The 16080-nt window shown below is 43.8% G+C and overlaps 2 non-coding genes across 2 annotated transcripts; one reads left to right on the top strand and one right to left on the bottom strand.

Annotated features, from left to right (window-relative positions):
* Positions 1–3464: 3464 nt before the first annotated feature.
* On the bottom strand, positions 3465–3536 carry trnac-gca (transfer RNA cysteine (anticodon GCA)). Its single transcript has one exon. It is a non-coding gene; the product is annotated as a tRNA-Cys (tRNA).
* A 226-nt stretch (positions 3537–3762) lies between these two features.
* On the top strand, positions 3763–3844 carry trnas-gcu (transfer RNA serine (anticodon GCU)). The gene has a single exon. It is a non-coding gene; the product is annotated as a tRNA-Ser (tRNA).
* The last annotated feature ends 12236 nt before the right edge of the window (positions 3845–16080 follow it).

The raw sequence follows: 16080 nt of genomic DNA, 5'->3' as shown, positions 1-16080 counted from the left end.
TGTTACCGACCAAATTCCTATCTGCTTCTCAGAAGGAACGCTCAGGGAGCTGAGGCCATGTTTCTGAGTGAACACCCACTCAAGCTTTCCCTGCAGCCGAGACCATAAGACCATAAGACATCGGAGCAGAATTAGGCCACTCGGCCGATCGAGTCTGCTCCGCCATTCAATCATGGCTGATATTTTTCTCATCCCCATTCTCCTGCCTTTCCCCCAAAACCCCAGATCCCCTAATTAATCAAGAACCTATCTATCTCTGTCTTAAAGACACTCAATGACCTGGCCTCCACAGCCTTCTGCGGCAAAGAGTTTCACAGATTCACTACTATCTGGATGAAGAAATTCCTCCTCATCCCTGTTTTAAAGGATCGTCCCTTTCGCCTGAGGTTGTGCCCTCTGATTCTAGTTTTGCAGTTTGCAGTTTACAATTTGCAGTTTTTCCTACCAGTGGAAACATCCTCTCCACGTCCACTCTATTCAGGCCTCGCAGTATCCTGTAAGTTTCAAGAAGGTCCCCCCTCATCCTTCTAAACTCCAGCGAGCACAGACCCAGAGTCCTCAACCGTTCCTCATACGACAAGCTCTTCATTCCAGGGATCATTCTTGTGAACATCCTCTGGACCCTTTCAAGGCCAGCACATCCTTAGATATGGGGGCCAAAACTGCTCACAATACTCCAAATGGGGTCTGACCAGAGCATTATACAGCCTCAGAAGTACATCCCTGTTCTTGTATTCTGGCCCTCTCGACATGAATGCTAACATTGCATTTGCCTCCCTAACTGCCGACAGAACCTGCATGTTAACCTTAAGAGGATCTTGAACAATGACTCCCAAGTCCCTTTGTGTTTCTGATTTCCTAAGCATTTTCCCATTTAGAAAATAGTCTATGCCTCCATTCCTCCTTCCAAAGTGCATAACCTCAATGACTGAAGAGAAATTTTGCCTTTAAAATGAAGAGGGTGCAGGTTGAACAATTTCCTGTCCTTCCTTTGATAATCTCCAGAGTAAGTTGCTGGGTGACAGGTGCAGTATTGCAGTGAGGAAAATGGAAAAGAGAATTGGGGCAACGTCACAACCTTGTTTGGCTGCAGACTTCACTGAACGGGGTTTGTGTTGTTTCACTTGGTGAGTGTCACTGACTGCATGTGATCGTGGAGTAGGCAGAGGATGGTGACACATGTCAGTGAGCAGCCAAGTCTTAGGATAATGGCGAGAGAGTCATGCAGTACAGAAGAGGCGCCTCAGCTCACCAAATCTGCACCGACAATCCTACATTAAACCTGCACCAATCCTACCCTCCAGCACTGGGCCCATGGTCCTGAACGTTATGACATTTCAAGTGTTCTTCCACATGCTTTGAAAATTTAGTGACATTTTCCCGCCTCTACTACCTTCCCAGGGATTGCAATCCAAGAGTCTCACCAAGCATTGGGTGTAAAAAATATTTCCCTCAAATCCCTTCTAAACGTCCTGCCCCTCACCTTAAAATTCTGCCCTTGTTATCAATCCTGAAACTGAGAAGAACATCTGCTTCCTATCCAAAATGTCCATAACCTTCATAATCTTATACACCTCAATCAAGTCTCCCCTCAGCCTTCTCTGCTCCAAAGAAAACAACCCGAGCCTATGAAATCTCCCTTCTCGTCAACATCCTGGTGAATGGCATGAGTACCCTCTCCAGTACAATCCTATCCTTCCTGTAGTGATTTGACCAGAACTGCAATCAGTACTTAAACTGTGGCCTCACCAATGTTTTGTGCAGCTCCAACATTGCCTTGCTGCTCTTATAATCATACACTCATGCTCCATTCCTGACGCTCCATGTATCTTCACGACTCACAGAGTTAAAGGCTTTTTCGACGTCGAAAAGTATTACGCACGTTGCTGGAGCTTTCCCTTGTATTTTCGGGGATCTGGGAATCTTTGGGTCATCTTACAATGGAATGAAAAATAATATTGTCACTATATTTGTTCACATGGTGCTCACGTCAGCTGAGGCGTACGTGAGCTGACCGCATGGCCTGACGTCGGTATTTCTTACGATGATATCAGAAGTTTCCACGTTCGAGTCTTGCCGCGGCCGCTTTATACCGAAATCTGGTGGAACTTCATGGGAACCGAGTTTTTTCGCGTCATATGAAGTCTACTTTTTCTTCCAAACGTTGCAGGGCTCTTTCTCACAATACATTTCCTTGTTATTTTGTCAATTAAACTCCCACTCATGCCAATAATTTTACCTCCGCACAATTCCACAATATCTGTTTGTTCTGGATAAATTATTGATGTTCCCAACTGGCACAAAATGCTTTGTTTCGATCGGTTTCATGAAATTCTGTGAAGGAAATTCTCATCTCCTCGGAAGAGGATTAATAATGATCTAAATGAACTGCTTTTGTTTACAGGGATGAAAGGTTATGTCGCTGGGCTGGTAATCCAATAACCCGCACTAATCTTTGGGGACACGGAGTAAATCCCACCGCGGCAGCTGGTGAAATTTAAATTCACTGATTTGACACATGGAAACATGGATAGAAAACAGCAACAGGAGTAGGCCATTCAGCCAATCTAAGTCTGGAATTGAAAGCAAGTCTCTGTAATGGTGGCCTTGTAATTTCCGTCGATTGTTTTCCACAGACAACATATAGAACAACTGAAAACATGTCACACAACAGGAAACACCTTTACAGACCAGAGAAAACTTCTCCTCAAGAAGGATCATATATACACAACCGGGAACATATATTTACATAACAGGGAAGAATTTGACACAACCACAGTGAAGATCTGTCAACGTCAGATCACAGTTCCACAACAGAGAGAAGAGTTACATGTCATTGTCCAGCCATGGTGCGCTTCCCAAAACGCGGGTCTTATTTGAAATAAAAATGCAATGAACAGCTTCCTCTCTCCAGCGCACCAGGAATAGGCAGGGACCGGAAGACATTCCGGAGCAGAGTGGCATCGCGGAAGCGTGCTGGGCCTATAACCCAGAGGTCGCTGGATTGAAACCATTCTCTTGCTGTCATATTCTCACTCACTCACGTCAAATGAAACATTCGGCTGCTGCCCAATTTTCTCAACCACCTGGTCGAAAACAGATTGTGATAACTGAAGTTACCAGTCTCGTTATCCTTACTCTTTGCCTCAGTTGGCTGGACAGCCTTTTCAGCTAAAAGCTCGGGATCAATCCTTGTATTAATTGAGATTGTTCATGAAGGCCCCGGCTTCTCAGCCTTGCTCCTCGCCTGAGGTGCGACTCCTTCGGTTAAATCACCACCAATTATCTATCCCCTTTGATGACCACGACAAACACTTGGGACTGTGTACCTTGCTTTAACTTTAGAAGCAATGTACGAATCACATCCCTGACACATTGTTCAAACATAAAAGTACTGAGCATGCGAACCGGAAGTATCCATAAAATTTAACTCCTTTCGTAGTTTTGAGATTTGTCGTTTTCCAAGAGCCTGACGTGATTTGAACACGCAATCTTCTGATCTGCAGTCAGACGCGCTACCGTTGCGCCACAAGCTCACAGTGTTGGCTGCTCTTTTACATCTGGGATATGTTCGTTGAATTCAAAACTCAAACAGGGAATTGACTCCCTCTTTTCTTGCTCGGGATTTACATCGAATGAAAGAGTAACAGCGAACCAAAATTAACGAGAAGGTAGAAACACAACATTATCCTGCAGGAGAAATGTGTTCTTGGTGCCATGTGTTAAAATCACAAGAGGTGATTAGAAACGTTGGCATTGCATGTCGAGGTGGCCGAGTGGTTAAGGCGATGGACTGCTAATCCATTGTGCTCTGCACGCGTGGGTTCGAATCCCATCCTCGTCGGTGGTGCGTTTTCTCTTTATTGAGTGTGAACTGATGATTGGTTGGTATTTTGAGATTCACGGAACCAAGATGAAGGTTGGACACAGAGTTGGACAGGCTTGATGGGTGGATATTCCAACTCAAATCCATATTCCAGATTCCAAATCCAATGAGAAGCTCGATCTGGCATCGATTCAAATCAGGACACTAGCTTTGGGCGGGAGATTGGCACCACGAGAACATGTGGTTTCAGAATCCCCAAAGTAGACTCCAGCTTCATTTGCGGCCCGAGTGATATGTGAGGTTCCGGGGATGCGGCCTGCGTCGGATTGTTGTCGGTGCAGCTCGATGGGCCGAATGTCCTTCTTCTGCACTGTGGGGATTCTATGAAGTTCGAGGCGGCAGTTTCACTTCTCTGAGAACATTGATACACCAGTTCCTTATTTCTACAAACTTTATCTAAAAAGCCGACTCCGATGAGATTCTGACCCACAACTTTTGAATATCTCACCAGACAATGATGAGAAGTCCAACATGTCATTCTTTGCGCCACAGAGCCACAGCTGCAGCATTTATTCCCCATTCCCATATGGGAATTTCTGACGTCGTTGAACAAACAGTTCAAAAGTTGAGCAATTGTATAGTTTCAAAAATACTTCATTGTCATTAAAATATTTTGGGACATCCTGTGGTTGTGAAATGAGCTCCAAAAATTTCAGTAGAACTCCGATAGGACACAGACAGGTTGGTCAAATGGGAGGACATGTGGCAGATGAAGAATGAAGTGATTCCTTTTGGTGGGAAAAACACAAAGAGACAACATGAAAGAAAGGGTATAATTACAAAACGAGGCGCAGGAACCGCGGGAAATGGGTGGGCATTTGTATAAATCATTGAAGGTGGCAGGACAGGTTGGAAGTGCCGTTAATAAAGCGGACAGTACCCATGGCTTTATAACCAAAAGCAAGGACCTGATAACAATTTACTGCAAAGAAAATGCTGATTAGCTATTAGATAGCACTTTAGGTATTCTCAGCCTTGCCTCTCGACTGAGGTATGGTAATCCTGAGACTAAATCATCACCAGTAGACCCTCCCTGTTGAGATGGGGATCAGTGGATGGTCATTTGGGACTATGCTGACTTTACCTTTATATCTGTGTCATATTCAGACTGTGTTTTTCATTATCTGCTGCTGTGTGAGGGTTGGGATCTTTCTTATTCTGTCATGGAACTGTGCGTGTACAAGCGATTTGTTCTGACAGTCAGCTCCGGGAACTGTAATTTAGTTTTGAATTCATTCCGTGTTTGCAATGTCTAGGATTGTAAACGAGTTGATGGATCACCTCATTTTGAATCTCCGATGTATTTTTTTCAGCGTCGCTGACAGGGCCAACATTTTGTTTTTATTCATTCATGGGGCTTGGGCGTCACTGGCTGGGCAGCATTTATTGCCCAAACCTAGCTACCGAGGGCAGTTGAGATGTAATCACACTGCTGTGGCTCTGGAGTCACATTTAGGCCAGACCGGGCAAGGGCGGCAGATGTTGTTCCCTGAAGGGCATTAGTTTACAATATAAGTTTTTCCGACGATGGTCAGTAATTTCATGGTCATCAGTAGATTCTTGATTACAGATATTTTTTATTGAATTCAAATTTCACCAGCTGCAATGGCCCCTGAATATTAACTGAGTTTCTGGATTAATATTCCAGCAATGATACCACAAAACCATCGCCTCCAAATTTTCCTCAAACCAAATGCTTTGGTAGGTCAACTCCAAGAGTAGCTCAGGGTGAACTACATTGCTGTGTGTCGGAAGTCACATGTAGGCCAGACCAAGAAACCCTTCCCAATAGAACATTACAGAATCAGTTTTTCTTTACGACAATCGATTCAAGGTCATTAATCCAGATATTTTTATAGATTTCGAATTTCACCGTGTGTGTGTGTGCACTTGTGTGCGCTTGTGTGTGTGTGTGTGTGTGTGTGTGTGTATGTGTGTTTGTGTGTGCGCGAGAGAGAGAGAGAGATTGACTCATTATCAGGCTGTTCGTGAGTGTGCATCAATCCCTTATTTTCCCTCAGAAGCACAGTGCTGCTCCTGCGCTTGTCAAATCCTATGAAAAAACACTTCTACCACTGTGACCCTGGTGGGCGGGTGGGGTTGGGAAGAGGTTTGACGGCAATGCCTCAGGATGCTGAGTGTGATAACAGCCGATTTTAAAGCATGTGTGTCAGAAGGTGAAGAGTGAACTTGTCTGTGAGAAGATCAGAACAGCCGTGTCTGGAGCTGTGTTCGAGAGACAGGCTTTGGGTTGCCAGTAAATGAACTCCTGAAATGAAGACACAAAATGAGAAACAGGAAATGCTGGAAATATTCAGCAGTTCTGAAAGCAGCTGTGGAGGGATATTCCTGTTGCCAGGATGTAACTCTCCAATTGGATAGAAGGGGATAGATAGAGTGAACGTTCAAAGACTATTTCGTCGGGTGGATGGAGCTATTACAAGGGGGCATAACTATAGGGTTCATGGTGGGAGATATATGAAGGTTATCAGAGGTAGGTTCTTTACGCAGAAAGTGGTCGGGGTGTGGAATGGACTGCCTGCAGTGATAGTGGAGTCAGACACTTTAGGAACATTTAAGCAGTTATTGGATAGGCACATGGAGCACACCAGGATAGTGGTGAGTGGGATAGCTTGATCTTGGTTTCAGATAAAGCTCGACGCAACATCGTGGGCCGAAGGGCCTGTTCTGTGCTGTACTGTTCTATGTTCTATGTTCACGTTGCTCAGATTTTACAATCTCAAAATCTTCGTCTCAGGAACAGGGAGGACGGGAATTGGATCTTTGTTGATTTGAGCAAACAGAGCAATGCAGCAATAAGAAGCTCTCCCCCCCCCCCCCCCCCCCCCCACCCCCACTCCCCGCCGGCTTCGGGAAGGATGGGACTCAGATACGGGCCCCTGGCTGGGGTTGAAAAATGGAAAAGCAGATCGAGTTTTAAATGAGATGACAATGAATATGCAATTCAAATCGACTTGTGCAGATTCGGTTGTCTAACAAGGGAGTCAGGCTGGCCAAGCAGTTTAAGGCGCTGCGTTAAGGTCGCTGTCTCCTCTAGCGGCGTGAGTTCAAATTCCACGCCTGGTATTGCTTTTTCCTCCTACGCCAGGGACCATCCAAACCCGCGAAATCTCCCACCTGGAAGCACAAGGGCAGCAGATGCACAGAAAAAACGACCATCTGCAAGTCCCACTCCGATAGACACACACCATCCTGACTTGGAAATATATTGCCGTTTCTGTGGCTGGCTCACAATCCTGGAACTCCCTGTCCGAAGGGAGTGCAGTGGCTCAATAATGAATTCACTCTCAAATTCTGGGAGATAATTAATTCTGGACAATAAATGTTTCACGGGCCAGCGACACACATGTTCCGTATAAATGAAGTTCTGAAGATATCATCTCTTGTCACAGGAGGAGCACATCTGAATTCAGAGCAGAAAATTGGGTGTGTGAATCACATCCTGAACATGGCTACTTTTATATCAGATGTGTATCTGAACACAGTAAATGGAACCCAGCTCACGATAGGCCGCTCAATGTTCAGCCGAGTGGTTTCACTGAGTGATGTGTGTGATATTCTCTGATGTACAATGTCGGGGGGCGGGGGGAAGGACAGATTTGAAAAGTTTACAGGGAAATTGGTGCAGTCTCGATTGGCCACTGTAGGGATTCTGTATTTTTTTGACTTATGATTCTATACCCAACCCATTACATCTGTGGAGTGAGAAACAGGTCGGTCTAGTGAAAGGTCAAGATTTGAAATGTGAGCTATCTCTATTTTCACAGATACTCCCACAGCTGAAATTTATTTCCGACATTCCATTGTAGTGCGATTAAATCTCTTTCAAGTGATCTATGCTATCGCACAAGGCCAAGTATCACTTTCTTGCAAGTTAATATTGTTTTTCACTTTCCAGTAGGTGTTCTGCAGAGATACAAAATAACCACATTTCGATACTTCCCGCAAATATCTCTGCTGTTTATTTAGAGGATACAGGAATTTTCATCAGCTCCCGCTTGAAGTAAACTATTTAATCTGCAACAAACTCACTGCTGTAAATGCTACAAACACAGCATTCCCCCTTTCTCTTCGTGAATTTCTAACACAGTCTGTTTGCCTGAGAATCATAGAATCACCACAGTACTGAAGGAGAACGTTCTGCGCTTTGAATCTGTACCGACTATCCGATAGAGCATTCCACACAGGCCTTATCCCCAGAGCGCCATGCATCCACCCCGCCAATCTACTTACCTACACATCTTGGGAAACGGAAGGGCAATCTTGCATGGCCAATCCACCCAACCTGCACATCTTTAGACTGTGGGAGGAGGTCAGAGCACCTGGTTTCCTGAGGTAACTTTCCTGGGTGTCTGCATCTTGAGCAACAGTACAGACGTTTAACACAATCTAGGATAAAGCATCTAATTTCATTGTCTTCCCATCCACACACATTCACTCCCTGCACCACGGACGCACAATGGCAGCAGTGTGCACCATCGCCACGTTGCACTGCAGAAATTCGCCAAAGGTTCCTTTGACAGCACCTTCCAACACTCACAACCACTCTAGACTGGAAGAGTAAGCGCAGCGCATACATCGGAACAACACCAGCTCTTTGCAGGACACTATTATGTATTGATTATTTATATTTATTTATAAATTGTTTGTTTGAGTGTGTTCCTTAATCTTCTTTACGTTTCGTTTAGTGTAAAAAAGCTAAATATCTAATTGAACAGGATGTTACTGTAACTAACTGAACTGGCGAACGTTGTGCCAAACTTTATTAAAGAAAAACAGGATTTGCGATTTATTCTCAAATCCGTGGTTTCTCTGGGAACCGAGTAAACAACGTGGAGAGATGGCAGAGCAAAAAATGTTGCCGCAGCTTCCCCTCTCTGAAACACATCAATGTAGCAGCAACTTGTTTGATTTGATTTGGTTTGATTTATTATTGTCATGTGTATCAACATAAAGTGAAAAGTATTGTTTCTTGCGCGCTATACAAACAAAACATACCGTTCATAGCGAAGGAAATGAGAGAGTGCAGAATGTAGTGTTGGAGTCATAGCTTGGGTGTAGAGAAAGGTCAACTTAATGCAAGGTAAGTCCATTCAAAAGTCTGACAGCAGCAGGGAAGAATCTGTTCTTGAGTCGGTTGGTGCGTGACCTCAGACTTTTGTATCTTTTTTCCGACGGAAGAAGGTGGAAGACAGAATGTCCGGGGTGTGTGGGGTCCTTAATTATGTTGGCTGCTTTGCCGAGGCAGTCGGAAGTGTAGCCAGAGTCAATGGATGGGAGGCTGGTTTGCGTGATGGATTGGTCTACATTCACGACCGTTTGTAGTTCCTTGTGGCCTTGGGCAGAACAGGAGCCATACCAAGCTGTGATACAACCAGAAAGAATGCTTTCTATCTTGCATCTGCAAAAGTTGGTGAGAGTCGTAGCTGACATGCCAAATGTCCTTATTCTTCTGAGAAAGTAGAGGTGTGGGGGGACCAGGACAGGTTGTCGGTTATCTGGACACCTAAAAATTTGCAGCTCTGAACCTACTGCCCACCTGATTCAGAGTGAGAGTTTGCTGGGATTCGAATCTATAACGTTTAACGGCTGACTATCATGTAGAAGTCCAACGCACTATCCATTGTGCCACAGTCCTCTCCGCACAGAGCTGAATTTAGAAGCTCATGTATGGATTTTTGACAATGTAGAAACTCTCCCTAAGTCCAACAATCTCGTAGTTACAACATCGAAAACTGTGAAGAGGAACTTCGTTGATTACAAGTCGTATCGTGACATCTTATGTCTGTTAAAAGAGCTGTGCAAATACACATATTTGTGTCCTCTATAAACGATATCTGTCCAACACAGAATGCTCCTCCCTCGCTCTCTCTCTTCCTCATTCTCCTGGACAATCTCGCAGGTTTGATAGTCTGGAGCCACATTCTAGTCTGCCTGCCGCAGGGCTGATCAGAAAGTGTTCCCTGTTCCAGGTAAACACCTGCACAGAACACAGAGCAAAATAATGTGGTTGCTGGAAATCTGAAACACAAACAGAAAATGCTGGAAACAGCTCAGCAGGTGAGGCAACACTTTTGATGAATGAAGATTTCTGTAAAACAAGTTCCTGAAGCACTGCACAGCAGCACAGTTTAAAGTTTCCTTTCATCCACATGGATGCTCCATTGTATGATTTTGAACAATTCAAATTAATAAAATTAATTGTTATTCTGGTTGCTCCAGCCTGAAAACGTCTCCCAGCAACACCCTGAGATGTGTAAATATTGAAATCCATTCTCTTTTTTTAAAGTCTCTTTTGGAACTGTGTCCATCACCCGCTCAGTTCTTTGTTAATGAAAAGAGAATTGAAGATATATTTGGATAAGACAATAAGAGCAGGCATAGGAGCAGAATTCGGCCAGTGGCCCATCAAGTCTGCTCCGCCATTCAATCATGGCTGATATCTTTCTCATCCACATTCTCCTGCCTATTCCCAATAACCCCTGACCCCCTTATTAATGAAGAACCTACCTAATTTCCCTTTGACAAAATTTGTACAGAAGCATAAAGAAGGGAATCACACACAGCACTTCATGAAACTCACCGCTAAACATTAAAAAGTGACAGTGTTTAATCATGGATGGTCTATTTGTTCACTTGTTATTCATGGAGCATAACAAAGGTGAGACAGTGTGCAATCTGAGCAATATAACTGAGCAAGCTTAAACACAATGAGGATTGGGCAGGATAAACCACCATTGGCAGTGGACAAAGTGGAGGTGCCAATGTTGACTGGGTTGTGTGACAGAACAGGAAGACGTGGCAGGGAGAAGGTAAATAGGAAAGTGGGAACGCTAAATGTTTAATGATCACTGTACAAATAGACGGTGCAATGTAGACTGCAGGCTGGATATTCAATGGGGTCTGAGATGGGTGAATAGGCTGTGGAATCTTGGTTTGGTAAAGGTTCAATAGTGATAAGGACCGGTAAAGGTATACTCTTTATTTCATATCACCTATCCTCGACCTTCTGAACAAAATGTGTCACTTCACACTTCTTTACATTCATTACATTGTACCTGTCACGTGATTGCCCCATTCCGTCAGCCAGTCTATATCTTCTTGACGACTATCAAGTTCCTCCTTCATTTGGCGCATAATATTTCAGAGTCTTGCATCATTGGAAAGTTGTTCTGAGTTCTGAGATGGGTGAATAAACTGTGGAACCTTGGCATGGTAAAAGTGCAACAGGGATTAGGAAGAGGATATCACCTCTCATCGACCTTCGGACTGAAATGTATCACTTCACACTTGTTACATAAATTAAAGTTTATTTATTAATCACAAGTAGGCTGACATGAACACTGCAATGAAATTACTGTGAAAATCCTCAAATTAAACGTCATGTGCCACGTGTCTGCCCATTCCAAAAGCCTGTATATATCTTCTTAAAGTCGTGCAATATCCTACTCACTCAAGTTAATTATATTCCAAGTCTTCCATCATTGGCAAATTTTGAGATTGAAACCTATACACCAAGATATAGGTCAGTAATATAAATCAAGAAAAGAAAGTTTCTCTCTATATTCCATCCCCAATCAAAGGTAAGAAAACTTTACTGTGTTCGATGTTTGAATAGGTTTGCACTAGTAATTAAACTGCTGCTTAACGAAATTCCAACTATGCTAAACAGCTATGATTCAAAATGCCACTTGGTTCAAAATAAAATGCCTACTGGCACTAATCTTTTCACTTAAAAAGCATAGCCTTGCTCATTTATCGGGATTTAAATGGTGAATACAGGGGAAAGCAGCGTATTGATAGATTAGGAAATGATATGGCCAATGCATGTAGCATTCCTAAATTCCTCCGTCCCAGGTTCAATATAATTCAATATAACAAGTTCCAAATTATACCGACTACATGGGAAAGTACATTAATATTGAATTCTTTATGGGATTTAATGCTGACATCCAATCATTAATTCCTGTTGGATCTACCTCTGCAACAGGGACAGTTCATGTAAATATCTTCCGCTCTGTTGCAGTTCTGAGTTGCGGCCAGTAGATGTCAGCACACTCGAGCAGGCTGAAATTTAGACAACTGACAGGGACACAACAATGTCGAAACTTCAGTCTACCAGAGTGTGCTGACATCTACTGGCCGCAACCCAGAACTGCTACAGAGCGAAAGATACCGACCTGAACTGTCAGTGTTGCAGAGTCAGATCAAACAGGAATTAATGATTGGATGTCAGCGTTAAATCCAACAGAGAATTCAATATTAATGTACTTTCCCATGTAGTCGGTATAGTTTGGAACTTGTTATAGGCTGGAGCAGTTGACTCGATTAATTCAGCTGTATTTAAGCTGAAATCTAGGTAATGAGACGATGGGCAATGAAATTCAGAGATAAGCAGGTGATGTTACATTAAAGATTTGACCAGAGAATCGTGTGGAATTATGTACTAAGTGCACCAAAAGGCCCAATTTCAATTCGATATCTTCCGGGTAGAATGAGTACAGATTTGCAAAGTGTCTCAAAGAACAAAGAACAAAGAACAGTATAGCACAGGAAACAGGCCTGTTGGACCTCCAAGCCTGTGCCGCTCATTGGTCCAACTAGACCATTCGTTTGTATCCCTCCATTCCCAGACTGCTCATGTGACTGTCCAGGTAAGTCTTAAACGATGCCAGCGTGTCTGCCTCCACCACCCTACTTGGCAGCGCATCCCAGGCCCCCACCACTCTCTGGTTAAAAAATGACCCTCTGATATCTGAGTTATACCTCGCGCCTCTCACCTTGAGCCCGTGACCCCTCGTGATCGTCACCTCTGAAGGAAGGATTCCTCTCAGAATCCTTCTGACTCCTCTCAGAAGGATTTATAATGAATATCACACACTTATGTTGTACCGGAGACAGAATGCGTCCAGCACCTGCAGAATCTTAGAATAGATACAAAAGAGAGAGAGAGAGAGAGACCATTACACCCTTTGTCTGTGTGCTGTCCTGTCCAAGAACAAATCATCTCGTCCCTTTCCCAGCCATTGTATCATAAACCTGCAAATCATTTCTCTTCAGGTGCTAATTCCTTTCCCCTTTGACAATTCTGATTTGATGCTGTCTCTGCCACACGCTCAGGCAGTGCATTCCAGTTCCTAAACTCTCAGCACATTAAAAAATATCCTTCTCCACTCTGCCAATGGGAACAGTATTTCTACATCTAGTCTCCTTGGACAGCACAATCAAACCCACGACTGCTACCGTCTAGGAGGTCAGTGGCAGCAGATACATGGGAACACCAGCACCTCGAAGTTGTCCTCCAAGGTACTCACCGTCCTGGCTTGGAAAAATGTCACCGTCCCTTCACTGTCGCAAAATCCTGGAACAACCTCCCGAACACTATTCGGTTACGAGCACTGTGGCGGTACCTACATCTCAGGGACTGCAGCGGTTCAAGAAGGAAGCTCACCACCACATTTTCAAGGACAACGATGGACGATACACTGGTGTTGGGGTTAAATAACAATACAGCAATGAATATTTCTCTGGCGATATTAATAGGCAGCAAAAGTTCAGAGTGCTGGAGCAAAGTGGCACTGCGGAATCGTGCTGGGCCCATCAGCCAGAAGTCGATGGATCAAAATCATCCTCTGCTAACTTCTGTTAATATTGATAATAAAATCTCTTGAAATCAACACCAATGCATTTGTCACTGTTACGTGGAGTATGCAGACATTCGCTTCAGTTTTTTCGTTAAATGCCGCAATCTGCAGTGAATCACGTGTAGATGCACACAAGCTCGAAATACTGTGAAAATGCACCAGCATGTATTAGTGTTCGAGGTAATGTTGCACAGGGCAGAGTTCCTGAATTTGTGGATAATGTGAAACTTGGAAGTGTTGCGAAATGTGAGGAGGATCGTGCAAATCTTTAAAAAGGACATAGACAAGTTGTTCGAATGAATGGAAAAGAGGCCGGTGGAATTTAAAGCAGAGAATTGTGAAGGGATTCATTCTGGTGGGAAGATGAGAGAGACAAAATAAAGTAAAGGGTACAACTCCAAATGAGGTGCAGGAGCAGACGGAACTGGTTGTGCGTGTGTATATGTCACTGAACAATTCAGGGCAGGTTAAGATACGTTTAATAAAGCATATTGAAGTCTACCCTTTATGAACAGGGTCATGGAGTACAATAGCAAGGAGGTTATGTTCAAATGGTGTTAGACACTTAAAAACATCCAGCTGGAGTATTGTAGCCTGTTTTGGATGCCACGCTTTAGGAAAAATGAAAAGGCATTGGAGAGAGTGCATAAAAGGTTCATGAGATTGTTTGTGACTGAGAATCTTCACGAATGAAATGGATCAAAGACTTTGGACTTGCTCTCCTTGGAGAAGGGAAAATTGAAGGAGATTTAATAGGGATATTAAATGTCATGAATCGTCTGGATGGAGTGGATAGGGACAAACTGTAACTACTCTTGGAATGATCAAGGATGAGAAAGCAGATGTAACACCATTAGCAAAGGATGGAATAGAAACACAAACAGAACCTTTCTCACACAGTGAATGCTTAATTTGAGGAATGCACTGCCGGAGAGTGTGATGGAGGTAAGTTCAATTGAAGCATTCTAAAAAGAATTAGGCTGTTACATGAAAAAGAAAAATGTGCAAGGTTACAGGGAGAAGTTGGAGATGTTCATTTTCTGTCAGCACATTAATAAATTCTCATTCGTCACTCATCACTGAATCGAGTGTGAACTGTTCTCTTGTTGCATCTAAACACGTGAATTACAGCAATGCTTCAATGACAAAACAGTTGGTGGGGTAAGTCTAAACGGGAGGTAAAGAAACCAAGTTTGTGTTGAGAAGGAAGTGAAACCAAAAACAAGAGTAAACATGAGGGTAAAAACCAAAACCTGCAAAGAAATTTTGGAAGCAAAATGGAGCTGAGTTTAATGTCGGAAATTGTTTGACTCGGTGCTGCGTCTGGAAGGCTGTAAAATGTTTCATTGAGAGATGAGTTTCTGTTCCTGGAAATTACATTGAGCTTCATTGGAATATTGCAGGAGGCTGAGATGGAAAGATCAGTATAAAGCAAGGTTGAAAATTGAAATGACAGAAGACTGTGAAATCCGAGTGATGTTTATTAACTGAACAGAAGTGTTTCACGAAGCAGTCACTTCCTCTGCGACTGGATCCTGAACTTCCGAACTTACAGACCACAGTAAGAAAGGGTAGACAATAAGACCTTCTCCACGATCATCCTCAGCACCGGTGCCCCACAGGGCTGTGTTCTCAGCCCCCTACTATACTTCTTATACACCTATGGAGAGGAGTTTGTTAGGTGTGTCCAGGAGAGTTTCCTGACACAGTATGTGGATAAGCCTACTAGAGGAGAGGCTGTACTTGATCTGGTGCTGGCTAATGAACCTGGACAGGTGGAGGATCTCTCGGTGGGTGAGCATCTTGGGGATAGCGATCATAATTCTATCTCCTTCACGATAGCATTGGAAAGAGATAGGATCAGGCAGGCTAGGAAAGTGTTTCTCTGGAGTAAAGGGAAATACAGTGTCATCAGGGAGGAAATTAGACGGGTAAATTGGAAGGAGGCATTCTTGGGGAAAAGTACCGAAGGAAAGTGGAGGATTTTCAAGGAATGTTTGTCTGGAGCTCTGCATGACAACGTTCCGATGAGACAGGGGGGTGTTGGTAGGGTACGGGAACCGTGGTGCACGAAGGTTGTGATGAGCCTGGTGAATAAGAAAAGAGAGGCGTACAGAAGGTTCAGAGAGCTAGGAGGTGTTAAGGATTTAGAGGAGTATACGGGATGTAGGAAGGAGCTTAAGAAGGAAATTAGGAGAGCGAGAAGGGGTCATGATAAGGCCTTGGCGGGTAAGATTAAGGAGAATCCCAAGGCTTTCTACAAATATGTCAAGAGTAAAAGGATGAGATGTGAAGGCATAGGACCCTTAAAAGGTGAAGGGAGAAAAGTTTGTGCGGAACCGTTAGAAATGGCGGAGCTGCTTAATGAATACTTTACCTCGGTATTCACGGTGGAAAGGGATCTGGGTGGTTGTACTGCTGGTTTGCGGTGGACAGAAAGGATCGAGCATGTGGACATAAAGAAAGAGGATGTGTTGGAACTATTGAATGGCATCAAGGTTGGTAAGTCGCCGGGACCGGATGGGATGT

This window comes from Mustelus asterias, unplaced genomic scaffold (assembly GCF_964213995.1).
Source record: "Mustelus asterias unplaced genomic scaffold, sMusAst1.hap1.1 HAP1_SCAFFOLD_74, whole genome shotgun sequence".
NCBI lineage: Eukaryota > Metazoa > Chordata > Chondrichthyes > Carcharhiniformes > Triakidae > Mustelus > Mustelus asterias.
The sequence above is the reverse complement of the archived record's forward strand: the minus strand, read 5'-3'. Positions and strand labels throughout refer to the sequence as shown.